The 12,084-nt window shown below is 37.6% G+C and overlaps 1 protein-coding gene across 1 annotated transcript in view; it reads left to right on the plus strand.

The window, feature by feature from the left end:
• TNPO1 (transportin 1) overlaps positions 1-12,084 on the plus strand; it is a 103,241-nt gene that overhangs the window by 787 nt on the left and 90,370 nt on the right. The window lies entirely within an intron of this gene.

Here is a 12,084-nt window from a genome sequence, read left to right on the forward strand (position 1 = left end):
TTCTGGGCACAGTGGGGCGCCGCCCGGGATGCCTGGTCTTTGTCCCCGTCGGCCCCTCTGCCCGGGTGTCCCGGGTCAGCACACTCCATGGCCTCCACACTTAGCTGCCTGGTCGCTTTCTCCAGACGATTGTTCTCCCTTGGGGCCTCACGGCCTCACAGCATGTTTACGTAATTTTAATGTTTGTAACTGTGAGGGGTTTGCGTGGGTTTCTATTTTTTGTTTCTTGGGTTTTTTTTTTTTGTTTTTTGTTTTTTGCGCCTCTACCCTTTTGTACTTCACCCACGCGAACACGCAACAGGGAACTGCTACTGAAAAGCGGACCCGCTACCCCAATCAACCTGTTTTGGGAGTGGCCTTTTTCCTTTAAGAACAATTGCCAGTTATTTTTCCTGATTTTAAAAATCAGCTGGAGTTTGCAAGGATTGCTTATAGTTTAAGTCCGTTATCTTAACAATTACTAATCAATTCTGCCCTTCAGCAGTTAAAAATACAGAAATTTAAAGTTGGAAACTATCCGCAAATTGATTTTGACAATGAATGTATGAAGAGTGCTTTTTTTTTTTTTAACTTGAAAGATGTTTTTAAAGTACAAGTTGAATCTTGTAGTAGGTACTTGAATGTAAGGTTGTAAAATGGCTGTGCTGACATGCTTATTTTTAGGATAACAGAAGTTCTTTTTGCATCTTAAGTTTTCTTGTTTAATCACATCTTTCATAGTAGAATGATAAATGTTGTATGAGTGAATCAGGGGCGAATTCAGTTTTTTAGAAACATTCTGTTTTCCACTTTTACCCTGTCCTGCGCCCCGTTCTTCTTAGAGAATTGCTCTGCCAAGTTGAAAACTTGCAACTGCAAAAGAAAAATATGAGCTTGAAAGTGCAGATTTCTGTTTTACTTCCCAGCTTATGCAATACATAAATGCATAACAGTTTGGCAGTATGATGTTTACTTTACCTAATTTAATGCGAACCTAAAGAATTATTAGTGCTCCATTTTTTCCTAAAAAGGACCGCCACCAAATCAGCCTTGATGTGATTACATTGTCTTGTAAATATACAGGGAATTATTAAATTCCTTCCACTGAAATATCTATAAAACTATTTTTAAAGTAATCAAGCTTATTATCATTATATGTTGTGAGCAGAATAAGATCTTGGTAAAAATATATATGACGCTGGCTGTAAATATTTCCTTTATCAACACCTGTTATTGTATTCATTGTTTTTATGACTAGTTTTTCTTCTTTGTATTATGTTAAAGCCATCTCATAAACTCAATTTTTCTAAATACTGTAAAAGAACTGCATTGAAATATAAATGTGCTATGTTTAGAAGAATTGCTTGCATTTAACCATGTTGGATTCTGCAGATACTGTTTTTAAGAAAGGGAGTTTGGTTATAAAGGAAGCCAAGCCAAGTGACATATGTAATGCAATAAATTTATCAAATATAAACTGCAGAGAAGAACACGGCAGTAAGTGGGAGTTATTTTTATTGCCCAGGGTATAAATTATGAATATATTTTCCTGGAATTGATATTTGAGTACATATTGGTGCTGAAAAGATCTTATTCCTAAGAAATAGTTTGGTTTACCAACAAAAGGGTGACAAAGCTGAGAAAAGAAAATTGATTAACTGATGAAGTTTTTAAAAACAATGGAGAATAATACCACCTTGCAAAAGCATCAGAGACAGTTGAATCCCCCAAGTGTTGGAAATCTTTCTTAGTTCCATTCAGTTAGTGCTGTGGTAGATAATTGGTGTGTGTTGGCAGGTAAGAGGGGTCTCCTGGGTTGCAGGGGGTAAGAACTTTACAATGGAAGACAGATGTTTGCAAAGGTTATAACAGTAGATCTGTAATTACATGGATTGGTGTTAATGTGGTTTCTAGAAGCCAAGTGTGGTTGCTCCAAGATCCCCTTACTAGAGTTCTTTGAAGTACTGTCAGTAGGTGTAATAAGTGAGAATGTTAAAGAGTTCCAGAGTCTCAGTGGTTAAATGAGATCCCGGAACGGGAAATAGGAATGCAGCTGTGAATCTTTACAGGAATGGGGGCTACATATTATTAAAAAATGGCACCTGATGGCAGAGCCAGTGTTTGAACTCAGAACTGAAAAAAAGCTGAAAGAAATCTGATAGATGAAAGATCACAGGATTTGAATTGACATATGCCTTTTTAATGGTTAAAATTGTGAAACAAAGCAAGTCTTTTCAGTGTGGGATAGCAGTTAGGAACTCCAGAGCCAGACTTCCTTGGATTCAAACCTGGACACCTTCCATAATTAACTGTAACCTTGAGCAAAGTACTTAACCTCACTATGCCTCAATTTTCTCATCTTATGAAGATTAAATGAGTTAATAAGTTCTTTAGAACTGGGCCTGGCATATAGTAAATACTTAATAAGTAATAACACCTGTTATCATCATCGTCATGATCATTGACATTGGTATCTTAGAAAACAACCATGAAATAATAATCACTAATATCAGGACCAGGAGATAATTACTGTAAACCCTTTGATACATTTCCTTCCAATATTTTTTCTCAGCTTATTTGAGTTTTCCACAGTTGAGACTTGAATATGAGAATTTCTCATCCCTGCTTTTTTCACCTAGCACCATAAACATTCTCTCATGCTCTTAAATTATTTGGCATCATCTTTTTAAATGACTGCATGATATTTTTGTGAATTTCTCATAATTAAACATTTTGCTGTTGGACAGTAGGTTTCTTTTTGTTTGTTTGTTTGAAGTTATAAAAAACACTGCAGTGAACATCCTTGAATGTAAAACAATTTCTGTGATTTAGTTTATTTCTATAAGATTTACCAAGTTGAAAATGTTGGGTCAGAGTATACAAACATCCAGATCTCATGGTCCGTATTGTAAAAGTGCTTTTATTTAACAGAATTTAATAATGGACTTAAATTGAGAAGCACAGTATTTATTGCCCTTATTACTTGAGACGGGAGGGAAGAGAAAGTGAATTAACTTTTTTTTTTGTACACTAGACCTCATTTGTAGGCATTAAGCATACATTGTTACTTTTATGTATATTATGCTCATTATCATAGCCCTGTCTTACTTTATAGGGTTACCTTATAGGTTACTTTATAGGAAGTTACTTCTATTTTACTGATTGGAGAACTGAAGTATAGATAGGCTAAGTACTTTGCCCAAGAACTCAAGAGTGTTCAAGGATAGATTTGAACCTAGATTTGCCTGATTATAAAACTTAAAAAAAAAGAAAAAGAAAGAAAGAAAAAAGGGAGTTCCCACGTTAAGGATCTGGCATTATCCCTGTGGTGGATGGGTTTGCTCCCCAGCCGGGCACAGTGGGTTAAGGAACCAGCATCTTCAACAGCTATGGTGTAGGTTGCAACTGTGGCTGGGATTCAGTCTCTGACCCAGGAACTTCCATGTGCCATGGGTGTGGCCAAAAAACAAACAAAAACTCATACTCTTTTGTTCCTAAACTTTTTTTTCCTTAGTCTTTTTGTCTTTTCTAGGGCCGCACCCGCAGCATATGGAGGTTCCCAGGCTAGGGGGCTAATCGGAGCTGTAGCCGCTGGCCTACTCCACAGCCACAGCAACGCCAGATCCAAGCCAGGTCAGTGACCAATACCGCAGCTCACACAACGCTGGATCCTTAACCCACTGAGTGAGGCCAGGGACCTACACCACAACCTCATGGTTCCTAGTCTGATTCGTTCACCGCTGAGCTACGACGGGAACTCCCTGTTTGAAAAGTTTTATGTGGTAGACATATTCAGAATCTTATAATGTATACCTTAATCAATAACAAAATCTTATGAGTCTTATAATTCACTATAGCAGTGAATCTGTTAACGGTAGTTCATAGACCACATTATTAAGATAGTGAAACTGAGCTGGAAGTAATGAATGAGTAAATTACAAAGTTAAGCCAGAGTTTAACTGTCCACGTATATTTTTAAAAGGGGAAAAAAAGAAAAAAAAAAAGAACCCTCCTTACCTGGATGAAATGTAATTGGTAATGAATATATAAAGCTGGTTTCTAAAATGATTACAGCAAGTGTTTGTGGGAGAAACACTCTTAGTAATGACCTCAACACAAATAGAGGAGAAAAAAACAAATCCATCAAATTTGGGTGTAAGAGAAGTGACAAAGGCTCATTAAATAACTAAATTGAAAACTATGTTTAGTGAAATCCCTGGCAAAGAAAAATAAAGTCTTAATAGAAAAATAAGAAGGAAAAAAAATTGAGGTGTTCTAGTTAAGGAGACTACCAACAGGTGTGTGAGATAAATTTTATACCAAAAACTAAAGCCCCCCCAAAAAAAAATTAAGTTGCGTTTTATAATTGACTTTGAAGCATTCTGAAGCCATTAGTAAAAGTATTATCAGTGAAGTCCCTGAATCCTCAGATGCAAGAGTGTCTTACCATAGAAGAAAAGACCCAGAAAGATGAAGATTCCGTTACTTTTGTTTTTACTAGGGAACAAATTAGGAGAGAGAAATACTTTAGCAAATTGTGAACACTGCAAATAAATGATTAGGGAATGGTGGTATCCACCAAAATTGTGAATAAATGAATATAAAACATTGGTCATTATACTGGCATTAGAAATAATGTTTTTGAAAAATAACGAAGTGTAAAAAATGAAAATGTAGTTTATTTTAGCAAGAACATAGGAAAATGATGAGAATGATGGCAAATTATGAAGGACTTCGTGTGCTGTTTATTCATTCAGTAAGCATTTTAGTGCTGAGATTGTCCCTTCAAGAGATTTAGGTATCAGGGTAGAGAGAGATTTGTAAACAAAAGAGTGCAGTGAAGTGTAGGTACAGTTTTTATGATATAAATCTGAGAAGACACCCAGGAGGACTAGAATAGTAGTAGATTCTGTAAGAGTGGGAGAAATGGCTTGGGCATTTAGGAGGAGTAGGAACAATACTTCAGAGAGTGTCAGCTAAGATAAAGACCTACTGTGTTCTTGAAACTGAGAAGGTTAGGAGCCCTAAAAAGCATAGAGAAGGAGTTCACAAATTATTTCTGTGAAGGACCCTACAGTTAGTATTTCTGTTTTATAGACCAAACCAACTCAGCCATTGTAGTACAAAAGCAGTCATAAACAATGTGGAAACATAGGTATGACCAGATTTGATCTGTGGGCTTCTAAGTAGAGAATCTCTAGTATGTAGTGGAAGGATTTCAGTAAGAGATACCTACTAAGCTTTGTGTTGCCCGAGCATGAGCCACCTAATATTGTGTTTTTGTTTGTTTGTTCTTATGGCCACACTTGAGACATATGGAAGGAAGTTCCCAGGCCAAGGATTGAATCTAAGCTGCAACCTGCATCACAGCTGTGACACTACTGGATCCTTAACCCACTGCGCTGGGCCAAGGATTGAGTCTGTGCCTCTGCACCAACCTGAGCTACTGAAGTCACTGTGCCATAGCAGGAACTCCCACTGTGCCACAGCAGAAACTCCAAGCCATTGAAAGATTTGAAACAAGAAATTTGCAATGTTGATTTGTGTGAATCATTAAGAGCAGAATCAAATAGAAAAATAGGTATTTTTAGGTGTTATAAACTAATAAGAGAACTCTGTTTCTTAAATGAGCAAATTCACAGAAGAGGAAATAACAGCTAGCCAATAAACATGATAATGCTTAGCCCCACCAACAGGGAAATGCAAAAGTAAAAAAATGAATTGTTTTTTTTTTACCCATCACATTGGCAAAAATGATAAATATTTGCTAGTGTATATTGATAAGGTTGTAGAAAAACTCAAACATCAAATAAATCAGTACAGCCATTTTAAAGTAAAAACATTTTTGATGTAAGCAGTTGGTTTCTTAGAGAAACATGGGTATATCAGGAATCATATGTGCTTGAGGATATCTTTTTCAGTAGCCACAGAACCTCCAGACCACCTTTCATCTCCTAATCATAAAAGGGTCTATATTTATCTCCTCTTAATTTGAAATCTCTTCTCAACTCTTCATATTCTTCTACTGTGCCCTCTGGAATTTACAGTTCATCATCCATAAATCCAGTCTTAACCTAGCTGCTGTTCTTCTTCGCTTTTCCCTAAAAATCCTCAGTTTGGGGTTGTGTCATCAGATTATGTAACTACGAGCCTTCATGATTGCTAGCAGCCGCTAACTTTCAGGTCATTCCTCCTCATTTCTCAATTATTTTAGTTCCAGGCTTGTTGCCCCTCTCTGTACTAGCATCTCAGTTTTTATATTGAAATTAAAAAGAATAGGCGTGGTCTTTGCTCCAGTGTTCTTCCCATCTACTCTGTCTTATCTTACTCACTTCCAATGTTGTAACCTCTTGCACTGTTAGTAAATGCAATCCCTCTATGGCTGCCATCTCATGTGTTCTTCTCTGTGACCACGCTTCCTGTTTTAGTAGTTCTCTCCCTCTAGTTAGTATCTCAGCCCCAACCTTCTCTTGACCCCAGTGGAATCACCAATTCATTGATCCTATTACTCTTTCCGCTACTCACTCCCCAGATGTTTTTGCTTCCTTTCCTACAGTTTAAATTCCGTGTTAACCCACTCCTTTGGATAGCTCCACCGCTTTTTGTGTAGTAGAATGACACTCTGGTTAAAATCAGCTCTGCACTTTCTTTGTACGTGCTCCTATGTACCTTAGTGTGGCTGAAAGAAAACACGCAACCACACATGACCACATACCTCACGTGAGTTGTTAATGCTGACTGTTGATTGTACTGTATTTTCCTAGTCTGTTCACTTTCCTACTTTCCTCAATAACTGTTTCATATCTTCTTCAAACTTCCAATATGTCTTTTCCTATTCTCACTTTCAGTTCATGCCCTTGCTTCCTGTTTTGTTAAGAAAACTGAAGCAATCAGAAAACTTCCACACATTCCCATCGCCCCACACACCGACCAGCATCTGTGTCATTACATGCTATCTTTCTACTTGTTACCGTAGATGAGCTGTTTTATACTCTTGTGTCTGCTTTTGTACTGGATCCCATCCTTTCTTCTATCATCTGCTCAAGGACATAGCTTCAGCTTCTGTCCTTCCACATCTTTTTTTTTTATTGGATTATTTCTTTCAGCAAACAGATAAGCTGTTATTTCTCTCATCTTAAAAAAAATAAATAAAAGGGAGTTTCCATTTGTGGCTCAGCGGTTACGAACCCAACTAATATCCATGAGGATGCTGGTTTGATCCATGACCCCACTCAGTGGGTTAAGGATCCGGCATTGCTGTGAGCTGTGGTGCAGGCTAGCAGCTACAGCTCGGAATCGACCCCTAGCTTGGGAACTTCGATGTGCCATGACAGCAACACTTGGCAGAGCTGTTTCTCTTACTATTGAAACACGTTCTTCTTTGCTTTGCAGAATACCTAACCTCCTCCCTCAGTGCTGGCTCATTCAAATTCTCCTTTGCCTTTCTCTCACAGACCTCTTGTTGGAAAGCCCCAGGGCTCAGTCCTTGTTCTTGTTTTTTGTTTTTCGAGTCTGTGCTCACATTGTTGATAATCTCCTTCAGTCTCATGGCTTTAAAAAATGCCATCTAAATGCTAGCAATGCCCAAATTTAAACCTCTACTTTCTCTCCCTCATTCTTACTATGTTCAGCTGTCTATTCAGCATCTACCTAAATGTCTAATAATAGACCTCAAACTTAGCTCATCCAAAACTGAACTCCTAAGCTTCCTGGCCAGTACCTGCTCCACCCATAGATTTCTCCATTTCAGTCTGTCAGTGGCAACTCCATCCTCCAAGTACCTCGGCTAAAAAATACTGGAATTGCTTTGCTTTTTCTTTTTATTTATTTATTTATTTATTTTTTTTATTTTCCCACTGTACAGCAAGGGGGTCAGGTTATCCTTACATGTATACATTACAATTACAGTTTTTCCCCCACCCTTTCTTCTGTTGCAACATGAGTATCTAGACATAGTTCTCAATGCTATTCAGCAGGATCTCCTTGCTTTTTCTTTAAATCTTGATTTTGTTTTTTCTTTAAATCTTTAAATCCATTAAAGACTATCATTAAATTCATTCCTTCAGGACAACTTGTCTTTCTATATCATCAAAATACATCCAGAATCTTACCATGCTTCACCCTCTCCACTACCACCACCCTGGTCTAAGCCACTACCATCATATCTCTTTGGATTGCTTGAATAGGTTATTACCTGTTCTCCCTGTTGTATTCTGTCCCATCCCAGCAGTCTTCCTGCGCTGTGGTCGTCAGAGCAAACCTTTTACAGCTTAAGATAGTCCCTGTCACTTCTATATCCAAAGCTCCCCCTTTCATTCAGAGAAAATCTAGTTCTTAGAATAGTTTAAAGAGCTCTGCATAATCTGCCCAACCCATTCCTCTTTCTCCTTACCTCCCTGACCTCATTCCCTACTACCACTCTCCCTCCTTGCTCACTGGCCTTACCTCGAGGTTTTTGCTCAGATCTCACATTCTCTAAACACCCTGTTTAATACTGCATCTTGCCCCTTCCATCCCCCTTACCCTGGATTCCTTTTCACTTTGTACATAACACATACCACCATCTATCTGTCTAGCACACTGTATCAGGGGGCAGCAAGCTAGAGCTCCATTGTTCTGTGACCCATTTTTGTACAGTCTGTGAGCTAAGAACGTTTTTTAAGGGTTGTAAAACAAAAAACAAAGAATATACAACAGATGTCTTCTTAGTATTTGGCCTGAATGTGGTCTGCAAAGTCCAGAATTATTTGTCTGGGCCCTTGCCGAGAGAATAGCATTAAATATTCTGTTTGTTGTCTTTCTCCTCCCACAAGAATGTAAGCTCCACGAGGTCAAAAATCATTGTTTTATTGTTCTGTATGCAGCAACTAGAACAGTGTCAAGAATATAGTAGATACTCCATAAATATTTGTTCAATGAATGAATTGCTTATAATAGTGTAAATTTATAAGTTGTGTTTATCAGTAAACTGTACTGCAGTTAGTGATCTAATAGAGCCATATATAATGAGTAGGAAAGTTAAGGCTTATTTTGAATGACTTCTTACGGAATGGAAATAAAACCGTTTTGACAGAAACATGTTTTTAAATGCACAATAAACAGCTCTATAAGGATACACATCAAGTGAATATTTGGAGGAGGTCAGGATTAGGAGAGATACTTGAAGGAAGCATGAATTTTCATCTGTATTTACTTTTTAATATAATGAGAAGCAATAACGTTAATTTTTCATTTAAAGATTCTGTTAATGTAGAGAAGGGGGAAAATAGGTAGTAACTAAAGCAATGAGAAGAAGTAGAGACTAATGGAGTGGAGAGAGAGGAAAGAGAACATTGCCTTTTTTAAAGGTCATATTTGGCCAGCAGTCTGAATGAGGAAGAGTAGGCAGCATGAGTATTTGAGGAAAGAACAAGCAAAAGTAAGACTCTAGAGTAGGAAAAAGTGTAAATCATCAGGGAACTGCAAGAAAACCAATGTGGAACAGTGGAAAAAGAGGACAGAGTCTGCTAGGAGATTAGTTGGCAGAGATAGACAGGAGCCCACATGAGGTACGATTTTGTAGGCTATGGTAAGAGTAAGAGGTTGTACTTTTATGTGTGTCGAGAAATTATTGGAAGGTTTTAATGGGGAGAAGACATGATTTAATTGCAGTTTTAACTTGATCATTTTTGCTGCTTTGTCTTTGTTCTAGTGGCATTTAGTGGTAATAGATAGCAGGAGGAGGAACGGATTTGAGTGGGGTGGGCAAAAGAAGCAAAAGTTCTGTTTTAGCCAGCCAAGTGTGAGATACCCATTTAGCAAACAAGTGAATATGTCTTAGAAAACGTTGGGGGAGTTCGCTTCGTGGCTTAGTGGTTAATTAACCCAACTAAGATCCATGAGGATGTGGGTTCATTCCCTGGTCTCCCTCATTGGGTTAAGGATCTGGCATTCCCATGAACTGTAGTGTAGGCCACAGACAAGGCTTGGATCCTGCATTGCTGTGGCTGTAGTCTAGGCCTGCGGCTGCAGCTCCAATTCCACCCCTAGCCTGGGAACTTCCATATGCTGTGGGTGCGGCCCTAAAAAGCGCGCGCGCGCACACACACACACACACACACACACACACACACACACACACACACACACAAGTTGGATACTCGAGTCTGGAACTCAGAGAGCTATTCAGTGGCACAAACTGGATGAGATTATGTAGACTGAGAAAGGTGCCTAGGATATTTAGGGATGGGGGAGCCAGCAAGGGAGACTGAAAAAGAGCAGCCAGTGAAATAAAAGGAAAACCAGGGAGATATGATGGCACAGGCTGAGGTGAAAAAGCCATTGCCTGTTTTCAGCAGTGTGGAGAAGTTAAGATGAGGCCAAGAGGAAATCATTGGGTTTGGCAGCAAGAAAATCTCAGTCTCAGTGGAGTGGAGTGGAGAGGGGGAGATGTTGACTGTATACAACTTTCGAGATGTTTCTGTGAATGAAAGGGAGTGGAGAAATTGAGTAGTAGTGGAGGATAAACAGAGTCAAAGCTGGTTTTTTAAGGTATTTTAAAATAATTTTAAACAGAGAAAAGCTGTGAGAATAATTGAGAAAATTCCCATATACACTTTATATGGATCCACCGATTTTTAACATTTTACCACATTCTCCCCGCCGTATAATTACTATTTTTTGATCATTTGAGAGTAGATTGCATATATCTTGTCCCTTCATAGCTATGTATATCTTAAAAGCCAGGATTTTTTTTTTCCTGAAACTACATATAGTTACCAAATTCAGAGAATTTAGTTTTTTACAATCACTATTACAGTTTTCTCACTTGTCCCAGTAACATCCTTTATAAATTTTTTTCTTCCAGTACGGGATCCAGTCTAGGATTTTGTATTACTTTTCGTTGTTGTCATCTTTTTTAGACAAAGAGAAGTATATTTATTGAGACTGCCATTTAATCCTTTCAACGACCCCATGAGATAGATATACTATTAATTATCTCACTTTATAGATAGATCATAGGCTAATTATTCTCTCTATGACTAATAAGTGACAGAGCAAGGACTCAAAGTAAAGCCAAGGAACTCCAGGGTTTGTACTCTTAAGCGCTGTTCGACAGTGCCTCCCATGTATTTCATGGAAACATCTGAAATTCCTTATTTGAAATGGGTAAATATATACATCTGAGGCAGTGATTCTTATATTAAAAGGATAATTTTAAATTTCTATATATGGATTATAATTCTTTGTTTATGGTGGATCAGAGTGTAATAGTCACCTTGATGAGTGTTAGGATAGAATGAAGAACAAGAAAAGTGAAGATATTTAAACTTTATATGTAAAATTTACCAGACTTAGACATAAATGATATGTTTTCGGAGTTACTGGTGCTGAACTTTTAAAAAGGTAAAATAAAGTACTTGGGTTAATTATTTTTTAGTAAAGTTTAGTTGGCATTATATGGTCATGGACTAAAGAGTCCTGATCTGTTTCAAGAAGAGTTTGTTTCATCTCATAAAATACTACTTGTCAAACCTTTAGAAGAAAATACTAAGAGATTTAATTTAGGAAAAAAGGGCATTAAACAATGAATCGTTGAAACTACAAGTGCTCCAGAGCAAGAATTGGAATGTTGCATTGGAATTTTAGTTCAATAATATTTTACACAGTTTTCTGTTACATAATTTTGGGAAGATAATGGGTAAAGACTACGACAAACATTTTTTTGTGTGTAACATTTTCAACTAATTTTCAACTAAAGATTGTTCTTACTATTGAATGTGACTTTTATAAGAAATGACTAAGCCTGGCATAGTACTGTGCCCTTTCATAGGAGCCCAAGTATTTGCTGAAAGAATCAAATGGTATGAAACTCTCACTCAGGTAGTTTACGTAGTCCCAGAACTATACTTGAACAATTGAGTTGAGTACAAGTTTCTCTGAAGGCTTGGAGAATTTCAGTAGCATGTGTAAACAAAAGTAAGGCTGGCTTGTGTATGTAGAATATGGCCAGTCTCATCACTGACTAAAAGTTTTACTTCTAGAAGGTGAAAGGAACATGGCCTGTAGTTGCTTTATAAATTGGGAACCAAATGAGTGTAAATGATTTGGAAAGGATTCTCCATC

Source organism: Sus scrofa, chromosome 16 (genome assembly GCF_000003025.6).
Source record: "Sus scrofa isolate TJ Tabasco breed Duroc chromosome 16, Sscrofa11.1, whole genome shotgun sequence".
NCBI lineage: Eukaryota > Metazoa > Chordata > Mammalia > Artiodactyla > Suidae > Sus > Sus scrofa.